The 25851-nt window shown below is 34.4% G+C and overlaps 1 protein-coding gene and 1 long non-coding RNA gene across 5 annotated transcripts in view; one reads left to right on the top strand and one right to left on the bottom strand.

Annotated features, from left to right (window-relative positions):
- Positions 1-25851, bottom strand: part of LOC118270242 (mushroom body large-type Kenyon cell-specific protein 1) — a 195365-nt gene that overhangs the window by 104066 nt on the left and 65448 nt on the right. Inside the window, exon 1 of one of the 4 annotated variants that reach the window (XM_035585703.2) lies at positions 15470-16649. The exons of the other annotated variants lie outside the window; for them this stretch is intronic. The gene's annotated coding sequence lies outside the window, so the exon portion shown is untranslated. Of the gene's footprint in view, positions 1-15469; positions 16650-25851 lie in introns of those variants that run through there. 4 annotated transcript variants of the gene reach the window in all.
- LOC126911323 (uncharacterized) overlaps positions 1-25851 on the top strand; it is a 60544-nt gene that overhangs the window by 17550 nt on the left and 17143 nt on the right. The window lies entirely within an intron of this gene.

Consider the following 25851-nt stretch of genomic DNA (forward strand, 5'->3'; position numbering starts at 1 on the left):
TTCAAGATTAGAGAGCGATTAGAGAATAGAGACATTCCCTTTTTTAATTTTTTTTAAAGAGGGAAATTCATGAGGTAGAGGGAGTGTCAGACTCTTACTGACTAAAAACTATCCCGTTCCTACTCCTGCTTTTTAAGCCGAAGCCCCAGTAAACCCGCAGGGTATTGCGCCGCACAAAACAGGGATGCTAATACAACACTCACTAAGCAAAATATCCAAAAAAACAAACACAGTTTATCCCAAATCTAACCCTAATCCTAATTCGCGAGCACCTCCACGTATTCAGACATCCTTGCTCGCCACCCCGGCGATCTCACCCCAGCATCTTACCAGTTTTATAGGTCGCCGTCGAATGGTCCACTCGACCGCTATCGATCTGCCTTCTATCCTCTCCCGTTAATATTTCATCTCATATTTTTTTGTATTTTCTCTCATAAAATGGCGTATGGTATTGTTTCTGGTTAAGGGTTGATTGTGTTTAGTTTTGACTGTAGAGATTTTGGTTTTAGTATTGACTTTAACTTGTTTTGTCAGTCTGTTAATCACAATTTCGTTAATGTATAACTTGTTTGTTAAATGTAGATATTGTAGTGCTGTGTTTCGAGTGTAAATGGCAGAGTCAATCCCATAGATTGACTTTTCCATTCACTCGAATTATGTTAAATGGAATTAAAATCCTTTGTACTTGACGTTTCCTTGTTAAAACCAAGTCACATCACAATAGAAGACAGTCATCAGCTCTATTCTTGGCTTAATCAGCATATTTAATTATTTACTGATTAATCATTAACAAGTTTAGCAAGGAAATGACGATGATGTGTTAAAAACAAATAAAATTAGTAATTACAATGACTTTAGTTGCGGAATTCCGGTGTCTTGGTGTTTGTCAACAAGGTAGGTAGTCAGCGGTGAATGATATTTTATTTTTAGTTCGTAGTTTGTTATTTGTATATCAATCAGTTTGGATAACAAAACAGTATCTACGTGTAACCGCATACATTATCTGTCTGTTGTACTCAGAGTCATTTAATGATAACTTAAACTATTCCTTAGTAACGATTTTGTATGGACAACAATTGCTAAGGACTGGGTTAAGTAACCATTAAATGACTCTGAGTACGACGTTGCGAAAGGTACAAATAGATGTAGTTGTGAATATTGAAGAAAAAAAACATTGCCATTAACATACTTCAGACTAAGTTACTTAAATTTTGGACTGGAATTTAGTATGTTTTGCAATCTTCAGACGGATCTATTATGACAAAATATAGCTTCAAGGTTGTCCTACTTGATTGTGTATTAAATAGCCTACTAATGGTGGCTAGGACATCAACCTACAACCTCTTTTTTCCATAGATTTTAAATTTCATCCTCATTGTTTTGTAAACAAAGTCGAAAGTCTATTGACAAAACTTAACATCTTGTAGCAAGCTGCGCTATTGGCGTCTGTGCATTGACCTTTAGAAATTAGAATAACAACATTTCAGACAGATCACACTATTCACCCAAAAATACTGAAAAAAATACTTTAAAATAACGTTTTTAAAAGGAAACAACAACAAAAAAATTCGTTAACTATGGTTAAAATAAAATAAAAATTGTCTATCAAAGAAAGAAGGTTTGAATTCAGAACTGTCTACTATATGACGTGGAATCAGGGCGACAACCTCTAGACAGAAAACAAAGTACTCGTGACGTTTTATTAGTGGCCAGTTCGATAGCTTACTCATGTTGGTACTAAGTACTTTATTTTTTATCTATGTTTTGCTAAATTATCTTTTATTTGTAACGCAAATAGTATGTTGCAATATTTTCTAAGTAAATGTGTTTTTTTTTATTATTTTCTTTGTGACAAGTTCCTTTGGTATCTTTCTGTACCTATTTGAAATATACAAGTGATAAGAATTAAAAAAGCATTTAATTTCTTCAATATGTATAAAACAAAGTCGCTTTCTCTGTCCCAATGTCCCTTTGTATGCTTAAATCTTTAAAACTAGGCAACGGATTTTGATGCGTTTTTTTAATAGATAGAGTGATTCAAGAGGAAGGTTTTTATGTATAATACATACATGTTGATTTCTGTAGTTTACTCAAATAATGTGTCTATCACATGAAGGCTTTGAATTAATTCAAGATGTCATATCAAAGTTGACTTGCTTTTGAGGTAGTTTACAATTAACATGTAACTTCATGTATAGAATAATTTCTAGTAGGTGCTTAATTACAAGAATATACTTTTAAACAAAAGTTATGAATCCACCAAACATAGAAACAACACTTGCGTTGTTTCACGTTGTGTGAGTGAGGTTACCGGAGGCCCAATTACCCCCCAATATCAACTCAAATCCCCAACAATCCTCAATTTCCTAACCCCCAAAAAAAGCTGGCAACGCACTTATAACACCTCTGGTGTTTCGGGTCTATAGGCTTTGTCGATTACTTACCATCAGGTGATCCGTCTGTTTTTTACCCGTATCTCATAAAATAAAGTTTATGTCATACTACTGGATACTTTTCAGCTTCCATTTTAAACAATATCCAACCAATCGAAGTATTTTAAACATTACAATAATTATGATCAATATTTTTAATACAATTAACAATAATTAGATATATTAAAAAGTGCAGCAACCTTACTGAGTGCGTCGAACGAGCATAGCTCATATAATTAACATAGTGACTCATAAAACTTCATATATTGTACATATTTACTGATAAATAATGACCTTACAATATATTTATCGGTGGAAATATACTGTTTATGTTACACTAGTAAGAACACTCGGATTTGTTGAAGAAAAAAATGTCAAAAATCTCTATCTACTTATAAAATCAGTTGCTATTCGTTGGTTTTGCTAAAACTCGAGAACGGCTGGACCAATCTAATTTTGGTTTTGAATTATTTGTGAAAGTCCAGAGAAGGTTTGTAAAAAATGTTTGAGGTGCTACGAAGTTTTCTGAGTCAGTCTTGTATTAACGTTAGAGTCAACGTCTTGAGTAAGCGCACTGATTAATGCTCATTTCTTCTTTGAGTGAGAAGAGGCTCTCTGTCGAGAAGTAGGACAGCTAGAGATTGATAATCACAATGATGATGAGGGTATTCCCTATATTACTAAACCGACGATGAAAATTCACTGTCAGAAAACTATGCATGTACAAATTTATTATTCCTAAACAAATACATTAAATTCTAACGAACCTATTTAAAACGACGCATTACTCCTCATCACTCCTCTTGACCACAAAGCATATCAACTGGTTGAACATACTGACTAATGAACAAAACGTGTACAGAAAAATAAACTAGGCAGAATGACTGGCAACCTAAGCCAATCGAATCAAAAAAAGATACTATACGCCCACAATTCAAAAAGCGAACGCGACTCAAAAGCTGTCAAACTGCCCGCGCTGACGCATGGTTTTAGGGTTGTCAAGGGATTTATAGAATGGAGGATGTTATTGATTTATTTAGGTAGATCTCATTTTCACACAAAATCACAAAGTTCTGAACTGATCAATAGTAAGTAACAAAAATATTTGTGCGGTGGCTGTGCAACCGGCTGCCGCATAATGTTTAGCGGGTTCAATCCCCGCACGGAGCAACTCTTTGTGTGATCTACAAATTGTTGTTTCTGGTCTGGGTGGCACGTGTATGTGAACTTGTATGTTTGTAAACGCACCCACGACACAGGAGAAAATCCTGTTGTGGGACAACGATTTAAAAAAGGAAACTACATGTTTTTTTCTAAGGACTAATGTAACCTTTTCTTAACAATATGGAGGCAGGATTAACTGTAAGCTACGACTATTTCAATTCAAATTGCCCATATTTCCCACAAATCTATACTAGCCAAAGCCATTCTTACAAGAATAATTCTCTATCATTGTTTCTCGATTCGATATCCGTTCTATTCATCGATTTAAAAATATTACACAAGTCTTTCCGTAATAACTATTTGTGATCACACATTATGCATAGTGTAACAGTAGCCATTTTTCCATTGAAGGCAGCCCTAGAGAAACCTGCTCCAGAGGCGACCGTTGATCCGCCATATTGGTGTTCTTTTTTTGAAATCTCAAACTGATCGCTAAAGGAATACTTATGACAGGAATAATAAAACGCATTAAATTAATGTTCAGATTCGAAAAAAAGAAATTGTGGATTTTTTTTTATTTGTCTATCAACTACCAGCGAATATGTTAAGAGTTTGTATACTCATTGCGGAATTCTAGTGAATTTCTTAGCGAGATTTTTAGCTTCACTGTTTTGCAAATAAGTCAAAAAATCTTTTGATTAAAGCTTATAAGAGATTAGAAAGATGAAAGACGAAACAACTCATTGAGTCTGTACTAAAGAATTTAATGACGTTAATCACCAGTTTGGGTAAAAAAGTTATAAGTTTCATTTACCAATAATTTCAATATCTCTAGAACAACTTCTTTGATAATAATTTTATAACCAATTCAAACTACAACATTTTTCAACGTATTAATATGCATATGTTTCTGCTATGTTACAACTAAGGTATATATCGCCAGCCCTAGACCTGAGGCGGCCGTTCACCGGATCTTATTTTGTTTTTTGTCCCGCATACAAACTGAACACAAGCTGAGAGACCGGTGAACACACCTGTAACTTGCTGGTATTATATAATAACACTAGCGGACCCGACAGACGTTGTCTTGTCTACACGTCTTTAATTTGAAAATTTGTCGGATCCAATGTAAAACATTCCAAAATCAACAACTACTAATAAATTAAAAATTAATTAAAAAAACATTGTCCAGCGGACAAAATTGTGAATCTAAACCATTCTCAGATCCTCTTGAACACACACAAAAAGTTTCATCAAAATCCGTCTAGTCGTTTAAGAGGAGTTCAGTGACATACACACGTACAGAAGAATTATATATATAAAGATGTACTACTACTAACATAGCTATGATCCCGGAGCTACTGACAGCCTAGCGGGTTTACTGGGGCTCCGGCTCGAAAAGCAGAAGAAGGAACGGGGTGGATTTTAGTCAGTAAGAGTGTGACACTCTCTCTCGCCTTGACCAAGGCGGAAGAAGTTGGATGATTTTCCCCTCTTGAAAAAATATTATTACTAACACATATCTTGAATTCAAGAAATTCAATTATCACACAGTGAAAGTTTGTTTTTCCGTCAATCACGATGTAACTACTAAACGAATTTTGATGAAATTTGGTATACAGACAGGGTATGAGCTGTCTTGGATGATAGGATACCTTTGCCACTGCCTGATATTTAATTGTAAATTATCTCTTACCTCCACAGCGTCCACAAAATTAAGGAAAATAAAAACGTAAATACACACTTTATAGTAGGAATTAAACATTTTATTGCCAGATCAAAATATTCGACATTTTATTGCCAAAAGTTCAATGTTACCAGTGAAATTAAATATCAAGGTTTCACGGTTCAGTTTTAAAATCAAGGACTTTTCCAAATGAAGTGTTTATGGTGTTTTTTTTTAATTATTATAATTGAAATATGAGTAAGAATGCAATCACACGCTTCCTTGGACATAACTGTCCAATCTCTCAATTATACTGGATTTTCGACTGTAAAACAAAAACAATTAAGTCCAAAATCGAATAAAGAAATGTGACAGACAGGAGTAGGTTGAAGGCTCACTCCTTATTACATGGGACTTGTAACACAAATGGTGAAAAGTGGGTGTACAGTGTACAGTGGCATTACGTGCCGTAATGTGCACCTCTGCCTACCCCTTCAGGGATAAAAGGACGTGACGATAAAAACGAAACTTTAATTAAAATACAGAAGAAACACCAAAAGCGACAAGTTCAAGTTACTCTTTCTAGAATCTAATCTGCAATAGCTTTAAATAAACGCTTGAAATGTTACACAATTCTATATTTTTTAGTAAATAAACTTGCTATATACACAGAATGTAATTAAACAGCTTCCTACAAAGTAAATATGAAATTGTCACATATTAACTTCTGTTTCCTAGAATCCGTAATAACATGGGTTGCTTACAACTCGTACTGCGATATATCTTAGATCTAAAAAGGCAAATGGGTTCTGCTTATACGTTTTTTTCTGTATCTAAGTTAATATTAGAGCTTCTTTGTTTACATAGAAATAGGGATTAAAATTAATAAATAGTTTACCACAAAATAAATGGGAAATCAGACAAGACTTTAGTCTAAAATTGTGTTTAAGTTTTCTGCATAAAATTTTATAGACATCTTCCAAAATTTTAGTTAATTTTAGTTACGGATATAATAAAAAAGTAACGCCTTTTATCCCCAAAGGGGTAGGCAGAGGTGTACATTAAGGCACGTAATGCAATGTTCATCCACTTTTCACCATTTGTATTATAAGTCCCATGTAATAGGGGGTGAGTCTATTGCTATACTAGGCACAATTCTCTCCATACTATTGCTGAGAAATTTTGGTAAAACCGAAAACAATCCTTTAGTACTATGCTCGACCCGGGAATCATACAATGTTATAATGAAAATAAACAGAATTAACAAAATAATCGTGAAGAAAGAAAGAAAGAAAGACGTATCATAGTTTGAAGCCCTTTGAAGCAAACGAAACTGACATCAAACAAAAATACATTGTAAACTCAACTACAAACAGTATAAATTACCTTACAATAATAAATTGAACCATAACTGATGGACGCTGCAGCCAGGACAGAACTGGTTTACCCTTGAACATTGGTCAGGCATCCAGTAGCTTTGGGCTGAACGATTATCTTTAAAACTAAAACACTAAAACCTGACATTCCTACCGCGCAATATTGTGTAGTAGCAACCCTATTGTATAGTTTATACCAGGGTTTCTCAAACTATCCGGAGCTGAAATCAACGTAAAAGGTTACCGAGGCTCCGGCTCGAAAAGCAGGAGTAGGAACGGGGTGGTTTTTAGTCAGTAAAAGTCTGACACTGCTTCTCGCCTCACCCAAGGCTGGAGAAGTCATTGGATGATTTTCGCCATTCAAAAAGAAGGGTTTTCTTAAACTATGCGTCGGGATCCATTGGTATTGCAAGCGATTTTTTTGTGAATTATACCAATCGTTCTGTATTTAAATTTTTCATATTGGTAACGGTTTGAGTTAAAAGGTACTTTGGTCCTGAGTTTAGGAATTTAATTTAGATAGGTTGTAGATCAGACAACTTTGGGAACCACTGATCTATATAATTTGTATAGCCTACTAGCTTTAGCCAGGTTTGTTGGGATAAAAAGCCTATGTGTTATGCCTGATTATAGTCTATATCTAAGCCAAATTTCATTGAGATGCGTTTAGTGGTTTTTGTAAGATATTGAATGATAGCTTAAACTTTGCATTAGTAACTATTTTATATCGAAAACAATTGCTACGAAATGGGTTAAGTAACCATTAAATTATTGTAAGTTTATAGCCTCACTGCTAAATTTTGCTTTCGCGCGCGAAATTTTGTTGTTTTGTTATTGTGATAAAAATAAAACTAATGAGTATTATATTTTAACAACTCTTTGTGTGATCCACAGATTGTTGTTTCGGGTCTGGGTGTCATGTGTATGTGGAATTGTATGTTTGTAATCGCACCCACGACACAGGAGAAAATCCTAATGTAGTGCAAGGTTTTTTTTAAAAAAGAAAAGAGTATACAAAAATAGTTTCTTTGGGAAAGTTGTTTGTAATCATGAGTACAATCACTTGTTTAAATATCGTTCACTAATTACCAGTTACCCTATATTTAGCCTTTGAGTTAAACCAGACACATACCTAACACAATCCAACTATAAAAAAAAAAAACTTTAAAAACGTAATTGCCATTTTCGTTCGTTACACATAACTGCTATGACGTCACACTGTGTCAAGTCCATAGAGAATCAAAATCTATGCATTGTCTATTGACAGACGGTCACTATTCTCGTATGTGTGTCAATGTAACTTTCAAACAGATATATATTTACGCTGTGATGTAGTTTATGTTTAATAGAGTTTTCTGTTTTAAATATATTGGCTAAATATCACGTCTATTTTAGTCTTAATTTTTTTATGGAATAGGTGGCAAACGATCAAACGAGTCACCTAATGGTAAGCGATCAGCGCCGCCCATGAACACCCGCAACACCAGAGGAGTCACAGGTGCGTTGCCGGCCTTTTAAAAAGGAGTGATAGGTGAATAATTAAAAGTTAATAATTAATTGAGTTAATTATTTTCATAAAGTTAACGTTCATCAGTACTGTCTTGTTATTAGAAAACATTTTACTTTTGTAGGGTACAAAATTAAGAATCTATGCGACTATTGTCTTTAGTGTCAGATCGGATCTAGATCCGAGCTATTCGACAGAAGTTTTCCTGTATCAACTAAATAAATCATTCAATTAATCGGAATATGTCTTGTACTAGTTTCTTTTCCTAATCTATAACACAACATATTACCCAAAGTAATATCAAAACCACTAAACAATACCCAAATTACCCACACATTTACAAGCAAACAAACAAAAACAACTTAAAACAAACAATATGAAAACCCAAAGAAAGGGTAAGTAACCTTTCTCGGTATTTTCGTCCATAACGTGGCTTATTGGCCAAGGGACACTCGGTTGGGGTAGGTCATGGCGACCGGTTTCCCTCGCCGCTGCCGAAACAGGATATCAAATTTCAGTGAAAGCCTTTTACACGTTAAAACACGGACGGCCATTCATTTCTGACATTTAGTCCTGATATGGTGTAGTGGACCGTTTGGTCAATAATGTCATTATGCAACGAGGTTTAAAAATAACTGGTGTCTATTTATAGGGTGCAATTGAGAATTATTGTCTTTTTATCTATAGCGACTTATGTTCTGTGAATGCATAGAGGATAATATAAGTAGAAATACAGATTCTTTTTGTTAGTTTGTTAATAAATCATTTGAAGACAGTTTATTGCTACTCTGTAAATTTCCAGCTACTTATATTGTTAATAAGATACTCCAAAAACCGAACCACTTAGCAATCGAGTCAATCTCCAAAACGGGTGGGTGTATCTCATTGAAAATAATGATATTCAAATATGTAGTATTTTTTTTTGTTATTTTCAATGAGATACATGATTACCATTAAATATCTAAATCTGAAAAGCGCCAGAGTGATCACACGAATACGACCGTTTTGGAGATTGACCCAATCACACTTACAATCATTTGACCAAAAAGCCATTGTTCCCAAAAAAATAAAAAAAAACATATCAAATAAAAAAACGACATCCGTATTCTAAAAAAAAAAATTCAAATTCAAACGCCATAGACATAATAAAAAGGCAAAGGCAACAAACGAGTCTGCCTTAGAACCGCAAGAACTTTTTGTATAAATTCTTGTTTCTCATTTTAAACTCGTAGACGGATGAGGTACATCACTTTTTACTCAGAATTTATTTTGTGCGATAGATATTACTGATCGCAGCGGCCATTTTGTTTCGCTACTTGAAATTGCGCGCTCGTGAATATTTTTTTTTTTATTATTTTTAATGTTTTTAATGCGTTGAAAGTTAAGTTGTCCGCGATTGTCGTTGGTAATGAAACTATAATTGGATTTTAGAGAAGTTGGGCCATTAGGTTTATGTTTCGAGTGTTAAAATTAAAGTTTTACAAGGTCTTTGGGATTAAGAAAACGTTCTTTTCTATTTTGGTTTTTGAAAATGATCAAGTTGTATGTTTTTATTTTATTTTGGTAAAACTTCCTTTCCCTCCTACGTTAAATAAGACACTATCAATTCTCTGTTGTATATTTTTATTACTATTTATTTTGGTAAAAGTTCCCATCCCTCCTATGTTAAATAAAGCACTATTCTTTGTAAAAAAAAATCGGTAACGTAAAAATATTAATAGGTATCTATTTACTAAGTATCAGCTCAATTTAGTAATTTAAGTACACAATCTTCTTACCAACCGAAATGCAACATACCTGGCAAGCGTGGATACTGTTACACCCTTCCTATATTGTAGAGATTGTCCATAGACCAACAGCAGATTGTCAACTAGCTATGAATAATGAACCAAAACCCAAATAAAGCTGAATAATCGCCTTCCTTATTTAAATTCACCACTCAATGTTGCCACACGGAAATAAACAAACAAAATCTGACTAACTAAAATAAAATTAATCACGAAAACATTTTGTTTATTTAAAATTATAAATTATTCTGGCTGATACATACATAGCTGCAGTGAGGAACGGTTTTACTGATGTTTACAAACAAACATACGTACATACATAATTGTATATTGTTTACTATTTTATATAGTGAGGAAGTAAGTCACTATGGAGATGAAAATGACTGTTACTATAACAGATGTAATATATGATAATTATCATGACGTTAAATCCCCAAAAGATTGAAGAGAGATGCCTTTGTTGAGAGTAGAAAATCATCCAATGACTTCTCCTGTCTTAAGCGAGGAGAGACTTGACTTTCTAAATCATTTAGATAATCGAAATCGGAACATAAAATAGTAGTTTTTTTTTGCAATTGATGCATTGGACGAATTATTGTTTTTCTGAATGAAAGCAATTTTGGAATACAGAAAAATCGACAACTTCATATTTCGGAAATTCTAAGCTCTTTGTCAGTGGAATTAGTATCATTTTTGAAGATTACAATTTATCTAAAATGTTATATACTTCATTGTAAACATGGAGTCAGACATTTTGTTCCTTATAAATTATACCAAGTCTATACTATTATTTATCAGATGAGGCCCAGTAGGGCTGATACATCATCCGGAGCTGCGGACTACCTAGCGGGTTTACCGGGGCTCCGGCTCGAAAACCAGGAGTAGGAACGGGGTGGTTTTTAGTCAGTAAGAGTCTGGCACTCCCTCTCGCCTCGCCCAAGGCGGGAGAAGTAATTAGATGATTTTCCCCCATAAAAAAAAAGAATATAAAATGTTATAGACTTGGAGCCAGATATACTAACTCATACCAAGTCCATACCTACTATTATTTACGTATATTTAAACAGTATTTCTCAACTTCGTTCCGTACACGGTGAAGACTTAAAAGCGAAACCTTAGTACGTACTAAGTTGATGTAATTAAACAGCACAGACCCATCTGTTCGCAAGACGCACGGAAAACAATACGACCCGACCTCCAGACAAGTAATCGAATAAACGAACAAAAAAATCGCACGACAAAAAAAACGCACGACGCTTTCGCCGCCCGTCTGAGTGACCTCATTTTTGGGCGTTTTTTGTTTTTTTTTTACTCCTTCTCCTGCAGTTATTATTTGTCTGAAGATGTGTCTTTGGTTATTTCTGGCCAGTGAGTGTGTTCCGTTTTTGAATGTTCGAATTTTAAGTTTGGAAGCTTATGTTCTGTTGTCGGTTGGATGATTTGAAAGTTGTTTATTGTATCTGTTGTAGAAATATGAGACGTGTAACTTTCTTTTTAATGTCCAATGATGAGTGTCTTTCTATCTTACAACTTTATTAATAAAATATCTTTATTAGACTAACCGAAATCGAGAAAGCACCAACTTAATTCTCAAATGACCACGCTACAAACAATTCAACAATAACCGAATAAATTCAATAAAAGAACAACAAATTCAAAAAGCATCATAGACAAAAACATTCCATTTTCAAGTTATAATGCCGTCGTTCGAAATTCAAACAGTGAAATCCGTTAGCGGCCAGTATTTCGACTGGTTTTGTAGTAGGGTAGCTAGCACCTGTCTCGGCCTAGAGTCCGCAACCTAGATTCAACGCACGAACGTACAGACTGCAAATACATTTTATAATTATTATTACAATTTAACCCCTTCATTTTTGTGTTTTTATTAAAAGTAGCTTTGTTATAAGAGAATAGAGTTTGATTTGTTTTGATGGAATTGTTTTTTTGGGGCAGGTTGAATCTCTAAATTGGTATCTAGTAAGATTTAATGTTAAGTTTTGTTTGGTTTCTGATTTGTTCAACTATAATGTGTATATACAACTAACACTGACATGTGTGAAATCATTGATTTAATTAAACAGAGAACCCATGGACGAAATTCTTGATTCAAAATATTCAAAGCAAGGAGGTTTATTTAAAAAGAAATACAATGATATAATTCCTATTATTCCTTAAAAAAGGAATTGTAGGAAAATTGTATTTATCAATTCAAATACAGGCATTAATAACCAAAAATACATGATTTTTTAGTTAAAAGTTACTTTCTAGAAACCACCCAACCTTTATAATCTCAATTTCCAATACGCATTGTCCTTTAAAATATAATAAATAGACAGAAGTTAAATAAAAAGACAATAAAAATGCACTTTTATAGCGACAATAAATACATTTAAATGCACCTGTTTAGGTAGCTATTTGCATTTAATGGCTTGATGACGTAAATCATTTTGTTTTCCTTTTTTTATTTAACTACGTCACACTATGTCTATTTTATACAGTGAAGTTTTTTGGTATAAACAAAAATATGGAAAGAGGAATTAATGAATGAATTGAGAGGCACTGTTGTTTTTATTCGAATTGAGACAGGGTTTGTGTTGATAAAAAATATCAAATTTAGTGGAAAAATCAGTGAACAGCTCTTGATCAAAGCTGGGAGGACCTATCATAATAAATACATAAATATCTATCGGCTTGTATCTATAGCACTGTTGAGAAAAGACCTCTTCTTACACAGAGAAGCAAATGCATTAATCTCCATGTCTACTCGAGGTTAGACAGATAAAATAACTAGTACTAAGTAAATTAAAACGAATATATATCTGAATAAATTCATAATAAATATGTACGAGTACATATCATAAAGTTATGAAGCCAATTAAGGACTTAACAAACCAATAAACAAGACGTCAACATGTCAATTAATATTGTATTAAAAATAACTTATTTATAAACTGAAATATAAATAACAGTCAAATCTTGATAAATAACACCTAATATATTAGTCTACATATTAAAATGGCCTCGAAATAACAGTTATAAAATACTAGCACAGTTATTTCGTTTCGATATCTAGTTTGCGCAGGCGGCGTAGATATCATAGTGTTAGGCGGGAATAAATCCAATATGGCGACTCGGCTGTGACATTGAACGCTTAACCAACCTAGTTATAAGCATCGACATTTTAATAGTTCGAACTATGCACTTAATAGACTATGTATACTGATCCTTGTTGCAATTTAATTTGGTTTTTAATAGTGCCACTTAAAATTGTATTGACGTGAATTATGTCAAACGATAACGTTCGGATTTTGCATTGTTATCGTTAGAAAACCGTGACAGATCGATTTGAAACTAAAATAAAGAATTTTCGTAACTAAATATTGTGTATAATGTGTGAATTTAGTTTATTATTCCAGAAATGTCTGTCTTAAATATCCCTAAACTATCAAAAAGCTATAAATAAAAGCTAAAAGTCTATTACAAAAGCTGTTTCGCATTAAACAAGAAGCCTAGTTCACATAAATTACTCAGCGCAGCGCCATCTATCGTCAAATTAAGTAAACGTCAACAGTAGATTGTGCAAGCGACTTTCGCCTTGGCCGCTGCGCCGGCGCACCTAAATACCCGCCGAGCCAAGTGCAGTAGTAAACTTGCATAATTCTGTCAAGTTGAAGCTTTATTGAGATTTATTATATGATAGACTGATTAATAATGATTTATGAATATGTTATTAATTATTAAATATTAATAGTGTGTATACTTAAAGATGTTTAAAATCCCTGTCTGAGAAAACTACAATTATAAAAAAAAACACAAAGAGACCAAACAAAAACAGTTACAAAATCCCTGAATCAATGTTACAATACAAATTACCTACGTAACACTCTCACACAAGGCGTAGAAAACGAAATTATTTAAACGAAACTGCGCATAAAATAGAACTGGCATGCGCAAACGCATTTAAGTAGACATAAACCTAGGAGAAACATAGTTAAAACTGAGACATCAGCCATGCGTAGCCTTCAAACTAGTCGTGGAGCTAAGATGGCGGTCGTAATGCAATAGCTGGCTGTTTGTAGGTTATGTAGTAACATTGACAGTCGCCTGCGCTTGCCTTGCACTGTCGGCGCGCGCGCAAGGACCCCGCTGCAATTTGAAGGGCGCGAACTTGAATAATTCAACTTAACGTTTGATTTTTCTTCTGTTTATTTTAAAAATGTATATGATTTGTTTAAAATAGGTTAGATTTTTTGAAAATCTTGTTTGTACTGTCAAATTTGAGAGTATAAGTTGATAAGTCATAAAGTAATTCATGTAATTGATATTTAAATGTCGTTTCAAGGATGTTTTAATGTAATGTCGGGTTTATTTAGGTCAAATGAATAAGTCAAAGTGAATATATGTGTATTATAAGTATAATAACATTTCCTGAATAAAGTCGACCTTATTTTTTTTTATTTATAAATATCATTGTTTTGTTCGACTTCTTGATAATACTGTCTGCTACGTTTATTGTTTATTTTTTTGTTGTTATTTGCAGTTGTACCTAGTTGTTTTTTAAAGATTAAGGTAATTGATGTTTAAATAGACATTTTGTTATTCATCAATTTGTCTGTGATTGTCAAGGGTGTGTCTATTTTAAATTACGTTGCTATATTGTTATAATTTCCAATTTATAAGAAATGTATTAATAAAGACAATATTATCAGTCTATTTCTCATTTATACGAAATTAACAGCGTATTCTCACATAGTTTTCAATACCAAATAGAAATGAGCAATAATGCTAATAAAAGTATCGTTAATTTATTATATTAATTAAAATTTTATGGAAAAAATCGTTGCGACGCGCATGTCATAAGTTCCGACGGCTTTATTTTAGCCTACGATCACCGTACAGCCTCGTAACATTGATAAAAACTGACTTATTGAACTAATAAAACATTTTTTGACTATTAATTACTTTATATTATTATTCAATATAAGTAAAAAAACTAAAATATTTCGATTATATGAGTTTTATTACAAACTTTTCCCTAAAACCCCGAAAATTCGTTGCCGAAAAAGTTCGCATTCCAAATTCCGAAACTTGTCAACGCTTGTCTATGTCCCAAAGCGTTCTAAAATAGAAATCAAAAAGAAATTTCGAAAATAGAATCGTTTTCTCTATGCCGTCATTGGCCTTCGATCAAAATATAGGTTGCAATTTATTAACGCACACACGTGAACCTCACGCACACCGGCACATCGTTGCAATGTAAAACGGTGTAGTCATAGAAAAAGAGTGGGATAGATAAACGATAACGAGAATAGGAGGGGAGAGTGGAGGGGGCTCGTAAGAAAACACAAAAAAATGTGCGTGAACCCTACGCACACACTAACCGTTACGCGTGCGTTTACATATGCATCGCACGCACACTACGACCACTTTAAGTCAAGGAGAACGCAAGATTAAGGGCACACATTATTGACTTTGAAAAATTACAAAAAAAAAAACTCCAGCTCTTTGTTTCACGCGGCAAAATAAGTTGTACTCACATGCGTCAGAGGCGGCCGGTTCCTCTTCCGTCCAGTTTGACACTTCGGTAGTAATTTTTGTAAAAAAAACGAAAAAAAGTCGCAATAACAATACCGGCGTCACCTCGTCATGTAATCACGAATCCATTCAGCCGTATTTCACAGCGATCACACTGTCACTGCATAATATATTGTAACACATCACGGTAGTCACTTTTCACAAAAATATTCCTTCTATTACTTATTTTATACTAAATAAAAAATATAGTTCGGGCCCTAAGTTTCCATGTGATATGTGTCTTGCATCTCAGTGAAGAGCCGCACTTATTAAATACGAAGAGAAATTCAGAAAAACTCACTAAATCCCAAAATATTTTTTTTTTTACTTTTCGATTTGTTTTCGTATTTCGAAGCCACTACGCGATGATATGAATATTTTTTTTTATAAAATATAGTCTGTGGTCAGATTTTTTTTTAGTAATTTTTGTTTATTTTTCGGAGGTTTTTAGCGGTAATGTCGCGTGTTGTGGTCCAGTTGTCTGCCGGGAACGGAAATGCGACGCTCCACCGATTGTGCATAGGCGGGACTGCACCGAGCGCGCCCACCGTACTAGACGGCGTGCGTACTTAGCCATTACCTTGTATTTACTGCGACCGAGCTCCGGCGCTCCGGCGCTCTTGATACTTGAAGCCGACCATCCGAAAAATGTAAAAAATTACGAAAAATTCGGATAAATTTCGGTTGAACACGCTTTTATTCGGTTGCTGAACACCGGCACTGTTTGTTTGTAATATTTGTCCCCACAATTTACGAGTAATATTTTATTAAATCCATATTAGAGCACTTTCGCGACGATTAAGTTAAACAAAAAATTAAGAAATGAATTTTAAATGCACTAATATTTGAACAAAAGTGTACATTTACGGGTTTATTCACTGGTATTTTAATCACTTGTGGAGCGACAAAAGTTTGCAGCTCTGGCCTTTCCTTGTTGGGAAACTGATCCGAAGTATCAAGAGCGCGCGGTCGGACTGTACCACCACTACATAGGTCGATTGCAGTGTCGTCTGCACACGCGCGCCTGTGTGAGTGTCCCGCGCTTGTATGAACCTTGTGCATTTCAGTTCTACTTACTTATCTAACACTTTGTATTAATCCAAATGACATCCAACTTGCACAACAATGTATCTGAAACCTTCTAAAATATTCTAAAACTTATTTTAGATTTTTTTTTTCAAAAAACTAGTCTATCCTTGTCTAGTGTGTGTACACGAAAACTTGTGTTTGTGTGCAGTTTTTTATCGTTTTTTTCTTCGAAGTGTGAGTGTATTCGATTGTATAGGGCTGCGTGTGTGTGTCGAGTGCACAGGGAATGCATTAGTGTGTGTAGTTCTTATAAGAAAATGGTTCAGTGAAAAATTTTGTTGGAATTCGTATAGATGGCGCTGTTCCTATGATGAACGTAGCATCAAAAAATTAGTTACACCAGTCTGCGGGCAATTTTGCCTTTTCAGTGTAGTACAATAGGGTTTAGATTTGCGTAGTAGGAGTTTAATGCTTTGTAAAATTCGTTTTTGACTCGAGCGTGGGTAATCGTAGTTAGCGATTAGAACAATTTTGATATGATGAAACACTTGAAAATATTCTAGTTACGTTGCTTATCATTTTGATACAAGATTACTCAGTCAGGGCAAGTTTAATTAGCAGTTTAACATATATTTTAACTACCATTGTCTTGAAACTAAGCGGGTAGACTGGAACTAATCTGCGGGGGTGTTTCCGCAAAAAAGTGCCATTAAATATGCAAAAACTGTAATCCGAGAGACTACGAAATTTTACAAGAGTCTCAGGGACTTTCGTAGCGTTTTTAAAGAATAGTGTATCGTTTTTTAATAGGTAATGCTTAAGAATTATGCTTGCTACGAAATCTTTATTGGATCGCTACGAAATTCGTGTTGGATCGCTACGAAATTTTGCTACGAGAATGGAATATTGTTTATGGGTTATGTAGAATGGGTGCTACAAAAGTACCATTCTGGAAAACAATATCTCTAAGATTAAAATGATATATTAATATGTGTTCTTCAATATAAATAGGATTTTTCATATAATTAGTGGTTCTGTCGAATAAAATAATAATTGTTTAGATTTGCTTCATTGGGTTTGGGGTAAATACATGATTCGGGAAACGTTACAATTTGATTTCTTTTTGTTGTTTATCAAGTATATTTGGTTGAATTTAAAATTCTGCTGTCACGTTTATTGAGTGGTCGCAATACTAGGAATTTGGATACGACACTTAAGTTTCGATATCAGAGTTAAGTGTATATAATTGTTGATATTTTGATTCTACATATTTAATCACGTCACTGGTTTTACTACTATATTTGGTAGTTTTTGTGCATTACGAAGATTTTTGCAGACAAAACGATCTAATAGTATATTTTCATGTTCAAGTTATATTCAATTATTATTTAACTCTATTTATATATCAATGGTGATCTCATAATTATGGTCATATACCTCATTGTGTATTTGTTTACATGTTCTTAATACCATAATAGCTCTTTGATCCCTTGTTGTATAAAGAGAAAAATCTACATCTTTCCTATAGTCAATGTTTAGTTATTATTTTTACAATAGAATTTTTCAGCTTTTGTTTTTACAGGAGTCTATGGTATAATTGAAGAGTAAATTACTAGTAAGATGGGGTAAGTAGTATTGTTTTGCATAGTTTTAAATGGTACGTCACATTAAGTTTTGTTTATGGAAACTTGAATTCTATTTATATTGATGGCATAAGGTTTTGTTTCCTCTGATAATGTCTTTTGATTTATTTCGTTGTGGGATTTAAGGGTATAATTCATGTCACTGGGTAGCAAAGTTCAATGTTTTGGTTGTTTTATGGTTGTATCAACTATAGATCCTGGTGCACAAGAGTTGAAGTAATTTTGGGAGGTTCTAGCAGGCTTCTGCCATAAAAAGAATGGTGGTAAGTGAAGTTGGTGAGCGAAAATTTGTAAATTCTGACTCCTGATAAGGAGGAAAAGAAACTTTATTTTTCTTATCAGTAAAGTAAATTAATTTATTTTGAGTTTTGAGAGTATATCTTTTTATGAGTTTAAAGTAAATTATGATGTGATTTCTGGTTCTTTTTGTGTGGGATTTAAGTCCTTAATTATAAGTCTGAAATCGCTAACCTGCATTGAGCAAACATGGCGATTAATATTCAAACCTCCATGTGAGAAGAGGCCTTTGGTCAGTGGCCACTTATAGGCTGTTGATGATTATGATGATGATGTATGTACGTATACAGGGTGTCCCTGAAATCGACGTCCAACGGGCACTAGATGATCAGCAAGATTCCAACTGTTATCAGAAAAATATAAAAAAAATTCTAAGTCCTACAGTTTTTAAATTACAGTGACTTATGTGTTATCCACGAAAAAGTACACCCTGTGTCAGTCTTTTGACTTTCGTTGCTACAAATATTTATTTTTTCGTCTGCAGTCTTCCTTACATTATCCTGAATAGTGCTCCAGTAATATGGAATCATAAATTCTTAGCCAACTGCTTTAGATTGGAAAACATTGTTAGTTTTAGAGGAACCAAATACTCTGAATAAAATTTTCACCTTACTTTAAGTGACTGTACTGAATAAATTATGTATGGCGCTAGTAGTGGCAAACTTCACTAAAGTTGGCGCATTTAATAAGGATTATAAAATGGTATAGCACTTTGCAAATTATTTCTTAAATTCGGCACAAAAAAAGATTTTTTAACGAAACTCCGTTCTGACGAATTTATTTGAACTTACTAATAGTTCTTCTAGTATACTCAAATCATACGTTACAACCTCGTATGTACTAGACAACACTTTGCAAGCGATTTGTTATCATCATGTTGAAAATCAGCGAGGATCTCTTGTCAAACAATATTGTCTATTAACTACTCATGATTTCGCTTGCAGCTTTCGTCGGCAATATTACTAGACTTACTAGAGGAACCGATGTTGTGTATCATGTTTCACTAAATAATATTGAATAATTGCAATATGATGTTCATAGTGCATCAAACACATTATCAAATGTGTAGTAAAATCAAAAGGAACGGACACGGCAGCGTCATGTATACAGCATATCGACGCGGTAGTGGTATGGGTATGGTGTACATGAGCCCTTACACACAATTAATTGTCATATCCCCATCAAAAAAAAAAAGAAATGGGTGAATCCTCCGATTAAGTTACGTGTTCATGCCTTGTGATCAAATGCGGGATGAAGCATCAAATATTCTTTAGTTTGTCGAGAAAGAGTTATTTGCACCGTTACAAGGAATTGCAGGTAAAGCAAAAAATAATTAAAAAAAAAAAATCAACACGGCGCAAAAAAGCCAGTGCTCAGCTAAAATGCCGAAGCCCGAGTACGATGGCTTGAGATGCACAACACTAGTTCGTCTAGCGATAATATTGCGGACGAATGCTGCAAGCGAAATCACGGGTAAACAGACAATATTGTTTGACAAGAGATCCTCGCTGATTTTCAACATGATGATAATAAATAGCGTGCAAAGTACTGTCTAGTGCATATGAGGTTGTAGCGTATGATTTGAGTACACTAGAAGAATTTTTAGTAAGTTCAAAATAAATTCATCGAAACGGAGTTTCGTTGAAAAATCTTTTTTTGTGTCGAATTTAAAAAATAATTTGCAAAGTGCTATACCATTTTATAATCCTTATTAAATGCGCCAACTTTGGTGAAATTTGCCACTACTAGCGCCATACATAATTTATTCAGTACAGTCACTTAAAGTAAGGTGAAAATTTTATTCAGAGTATTTGGTTTCTCTAAAACTAACAATGTTTTCCAATCTAAAGCAGTTGGCTAAGAATTTATGATTCCATATTACTGGAGCACTATTCAGGATAATGTACGGAAGACTGCAGACGAAAAAATAAAGATTTGTATCAACAAGAATCAAAAGACTGGCACAGGGTGTACTTTTTCGTGGATAACACATAAGTCACTGTAATTTAAAAACTGTAGGACTTAGATTTTTTTTTATATTTTTCTGATAACATTTGGAACCTTGCCGATCATCTGGTGCCTGTTGGACGTCGACTTCAGGGACACCCTGTATATGTATATATATTATGTATTAATTGACGTATAATGTAAGGAGATCTCTCTATTGAATCTAATTACATAATTACAGCTCTCCAGAATATAATTATAGGTCTCATATCAAGGCCTTGTCAATCGATACCTTTGGTTTGATACCCAGAAATTAGTTTAGAATATAGATCATGATATCTGTTTCAATGTAATGTTTGATATTGTTAATGTTAATTTCTATTATCTATATATCTATAGTATTTAAGCTCTGAAGGAGTGGGCAGAGGTCTAAGGCACATTTGTGTTATAAAAACCAACGTGAAACAACGCTTGCGTTGTATGAGTGAGGTTACTGAAGGCCCAATTACTCCACTTCCTAATCTTCCCAATCCCCGATTCCCCAACAACCCTTAAATTCCTAACTCCCAAAAAGCCGGTAACGCACTTGTAAAGCCTCTGGTGTTTCAAGTGTCCATGGGCGGCGGCGATTGCTTACCATCAGGTAATACGTCTGCTCGATTACCGATGTCTCATAAAAAAAAGTCTAACTTTCCCCAAAAATGGCTACCGGTTATCCGTATACTCGTTTACCAGGTTATACCTTAAAGTTTCAAAATCTAAACTAAGCCAGATCATAGCTTCACGCTATCCAATCTAAAGTATAAGCAGCGATCAAACAAACAAACGATCAATAAAAACGTCTACAGTGAGGCGCTGATCAGTCTAATTGAAACAATAATGTTTCTGAGATAGCATCGCACACACACACCGACTAATCAAGGTCACTTGTGATTGAGTTACGAATGCCATATGCTAAAACTTCTAGTTTTGTAGGAGTATGGGCTAGAATTGGGTCAATTATCATACATTCTGATATAATCCTTTATAGTTTAGGGGATAGAGAGGAAGGGTGTTTGATTTTACACCAGAAATGTGCTCTGTATCTAAGCTATGAAGATGTAATAGCTAAGCTGTGAAACTATAAACCGAGGAAGATGCACAGCTCAATTATGCGAAGTCTCTATAGTAGGGAAGCCATTCATAGCATGCATCTTTCCATATAAAAAAAAAAACATGGCTTAGCAGACTCAATCAGACTTATTGCAATTGTTTCTTTAAAATTAGACCAAATAATAATGTTTTTACTCAATGCAAGAATCGAAGCTTCATCACTTCTTCATCGACATATTGAGTGTCTAAATGTAACCAAATATAAGTTACTATTTTTTGAAGGGGGAAATTCATCCAATGGAGATTGTCAGACTCTTACTAACTAAAATGACACCGTTCCTACTCCTGCTTGTCGAGCCGGAGCCCCGGTAAACCCGCTAGGTAATCATCAGCCCTACTGGGCCCCATCTGTAGTAGTCTGATGGCTAAATATAGGTTACTTGGAGTAATTTAACCTTGATCAGTTACTGTTACCTCAATGTATGTGGCTCTAAGTTAAACAGAGCCATTGTCTTACATTATGTTCAAGTTTAAGTTATTTTCATTGTTAACTTATTACTCATTATTAGGATGGGAGTTAGTTGGTGCACGTGGATCGGACATTTTGGGTTTAAATTTAGTTTTAGTGATAATAAAAAAGGTAATTTAAAAAACTAAAAAACCCGACTGCGTTTCTTTATAACATGAAAATGAAAAAACCCTAAAACAAGAAAGTCATCGTAAAATTGAAGCAGTCGGGACCCATTCTAAATATGAAGACTTAGTGAGGCTAGCTGGGTAAAAAATACCAATTTCTGGTTCAATAATACTTTGCTCGACCAAAAATTGATTCAGAGACCTCTCTTGCTTGACTATAAACGTTTCACCGATCCGACCAGTTTAGTGACGGACAATATTTTTATGTTGTTTTTTGAGGGGGAAAATCATCGATTGACTTCTCCCGCCTTGGATGAGGAGAACGTCCGACACTTATTGACCCGTTACTATTCCTATTTTTCGAGCCAGAGCCCCGGTAAACTGAATGCCGCAGCTCTGAATCAGGCATCAGCCCTACCGGGCCCAGATTTGATCCTTACATTTTGGTAACACCATCAATAGATTGCATAATTTTCAAAGAACAAGTGATTCCACAAACATAAATCTATCCATAAAACACATAAAACTAGAAATATGTCACATTTAAAGTCCTTTAAAGTGCTAAAGAGCGACATAATTAACTAATCACAGTCGTAATGTTTTAATAACAACATTACATACTGCACTGACGTGTACCTTTCCGCGTTTTTGTCCCCATACGTGGCGATTACGGATGTGGTGATACTGGAAGCGGTGTGGTGATTGAGCGTAGTTGGTGTGTTGATTTGAGAATGTTATTTTTTGGAAACGGTTTTATAGTGGTAGCGGTAACGGTATAAGTGTGGGAAATGCATGTTTCGGCACCAATGGGTCGGCTTGACCGGAGTTATACCACGGCCTCACAGAAAACCAACGTGAAACAACGTTTGCGTTGTGTTTTGTTGTAAATTACCCCCATCTTTTCAATCCCCGATTCTCTAAATTCTTTGTTAAATTCCCAACACCCAAAAGGCCGACAAAGCACTTGTAACTGGTGTTTCACGTGCCTATGGGTGGCGGCGATTACTGCCCATCAGGTGATACCGTCTGCTATTTTACCAGTTTGTACCATAAAAAAAACACCCACCAAATCATACCATATCCAGTACAACGACATCTATGTACAAGTTTGTGCCACAAAAGAGATGATACCGCCGGCATTTTGCTAACTGACCGGTGATTATACAACAATTACCTCGCAGCTTTGCCCGCGACTCTACTATTATACCGAGAACTAGTTTCATCTAGTATTTATATAGTTTAATGTACTTTAAATGGAGGGATAGGAGGTAGAAATAAAGTAACGGTGTTTTTTGTGATGTGTTTGTAGATTTTCGTTTTATATTAAGTAGGTACCACTTTTTTCAGATATGTTTAGAGTAGGCAGAGTTGCTGTTTTCAATGTAACAGCTGCTAACCACTAGGAACGCTATGATTCCTATGAATTCCAGAATTGTCTCATCATTAACAGCCACTAAGTGGCCTCTATAAGCGGCCACTGCTGACCAAAAGCTTCTTCTCACACGTCTCCGTGTTTGGGTTTTGGCATTATTCACCACGCTTACTCAATGCGGGTTGGCGATTTCAGATTTATATATGTATTAAGAAAGGTACTTATGTGAAAAATGAAATGAAAAATGTCCAAAAGAACTACGAAACACTCTCAAAACATTTCTAATGAAACTTTAAACAAAACAAACCTGAAAATAAGTTCACCTCCAAAGTTAAGCAACCGGGTCATTGCCCTCCCAATGTTTCAGGGCTTCAAACTCCGGTACCTACGCAAACAAATTGTTTTTTGCCAACATTTGTACGTCTTCATCAACAAACCTTGCTGACGCCATGGAGTTTAAAGTTTGTACTTTCTGTAGACTTTTCCTTATTCTAAAATGTGTTTTTAGCTCCTAAAATGTTTTATGTCGGTGTAAAATTAATTAAAGAATGTCTGGTCTAATAATTGTATCAAAATCTTTAGCTTAAAAAGTGTTTTTCTGGGAGTGAAAAAATTATTAATAGATGTCGGGTCTAATAATTGTATCAAAATCTTTAGCTAGTTAGTATTTATTTTCTCCAAAATTATCGGTTTCGGTGGAATCTTACAAAAACCGTACCGTCATTAACCATCAACACAATTACTCCTGAAAATCCGTTTACGAGGTAAAGAAGCAGACGGATTACCTGATGGTAAGCATATAAATAGCCGTCGCCCATGGACACCCGAAACACCAGCGGCGTTTCAAGTGCTTTACTGGCCTTATGGAGGTTAGGAACTTAAGGGTTGTTGGGGAATCGAGGATTAGAAAGATTATGAGTCTCCGGTAACCTCACTTACACAACGAAACACAACGTTAGGGTTGTTTCACGTCGGATTTCTGTGAGACCGTGGTATCACTCCAGTCGATCCGTCCCATTCGTGCCGAAGCATTGTTCTCCCACACTTAAAAAAGTTGAGCTTAATTCATATTAAATCTACCCAATTTCCTCATTACTCTATAAAAATACGACCATAGCAACAAAAAATTTGCATCGTAACAAATCCAAAAACGGCACTTTGTCAATATGCCAATCTTTTTACGGTCGACCTCGTAATAAAAGATTCTTTTTCCGCAAATCGAACCCACGTCTGTCCGGAACAGTCGGATCCCACGTACATTAACCGCTGAACCGCAAGTGGCTTGTCAATAACAGTTGGTACAAAATGTTTGACGAAATTTTATTTTAGATTATATTGTCGGTCGAATTGGGAAATGGTGAATTTTGGACGGAGATTTTACGGAAGTGACAAGTTATAATGATACTTATTTTTGTAAATTTTTGGTTTGCCTTTATTAACCTTCTTGTCTGCCAATATATGTATATGAGACACAATAGAAAACATACCACGGGTTAATATACAAGTATTTAGTTTAATGTTGTTATTAAATGTGTAATGTACTACATATAGGTAAAGGTAATTTTGAATTTGAACTATAAGCTAGATAATTCACTTTGAAAGGTTATTTGTTTAGACAAGACAAAGAAATAAAAACTAAATAGTATTTTATATTTGAAAGAATTGTAAGTATATACATATTGTTAGTCTTTACTGCCTCCATATTTTTGAGTCAGGTAATATTTTCACTAAAACCTTTTCTAAGTCTGAACAATACTATGCCGTTATTCGTATCACAATCGGTGTGGCGAAACGCGAGATGTTCCCGCACAAAATACATGCAGGTCAAACTGAAAACCTCCTTTTTTGAAAACAATGGAAGAAGATTTTTAAAAGAAAAAGAAAGAAGAAAATAGAATCTCAAAGGCGCTAACGTCGCAGAGGTTTATTTGCCAAAAATCCTGATCAAGCTGGCAAGCAACCATGCTTTAAGTCAAAATCAAATTTTATCAATTAAAATAATATAGGTATATCGTAGTCAAGATCTTCTTAAACTTAGCCCAGAAGGAAACAATAAGAAATGTGGCAATATGTCTTAAAGCTGTTATGTAGGTAGAGAGGTTAGTTTCCGTCGGTTATTTTAAGTTTTATTTCAAGTCGGTACTAATACAAAATTAAATATTTTTACTTAAATACAAGCTACAACTATCTAATTATACTACATGGACATCAAGCAATAAAAACATACGCTTAGCAAAAAAACTGAAATAAAATATGAAGACCTATTAAAAAATTTCAAGAGAACGAAATCTCGCGAAGGCATTTAACTTATGAAGTAGGTAAGTAGGTG

Source organism: Spodoptera frugiperda, chromosome 13, assembly GCF_023101765.2.
Source record: "Spodoptera frugiperda isolate SF20-4 chromosome 13, AGI-APGP_CSIRO_Sfru_2.0, whole genome shotgun sequence".
NCBI lineage: Eukaryota > Metazoa > Arthropoda > Insecta > Lepidoptera > Noctuidae > Spodoptera > Spodoptera frugiperda.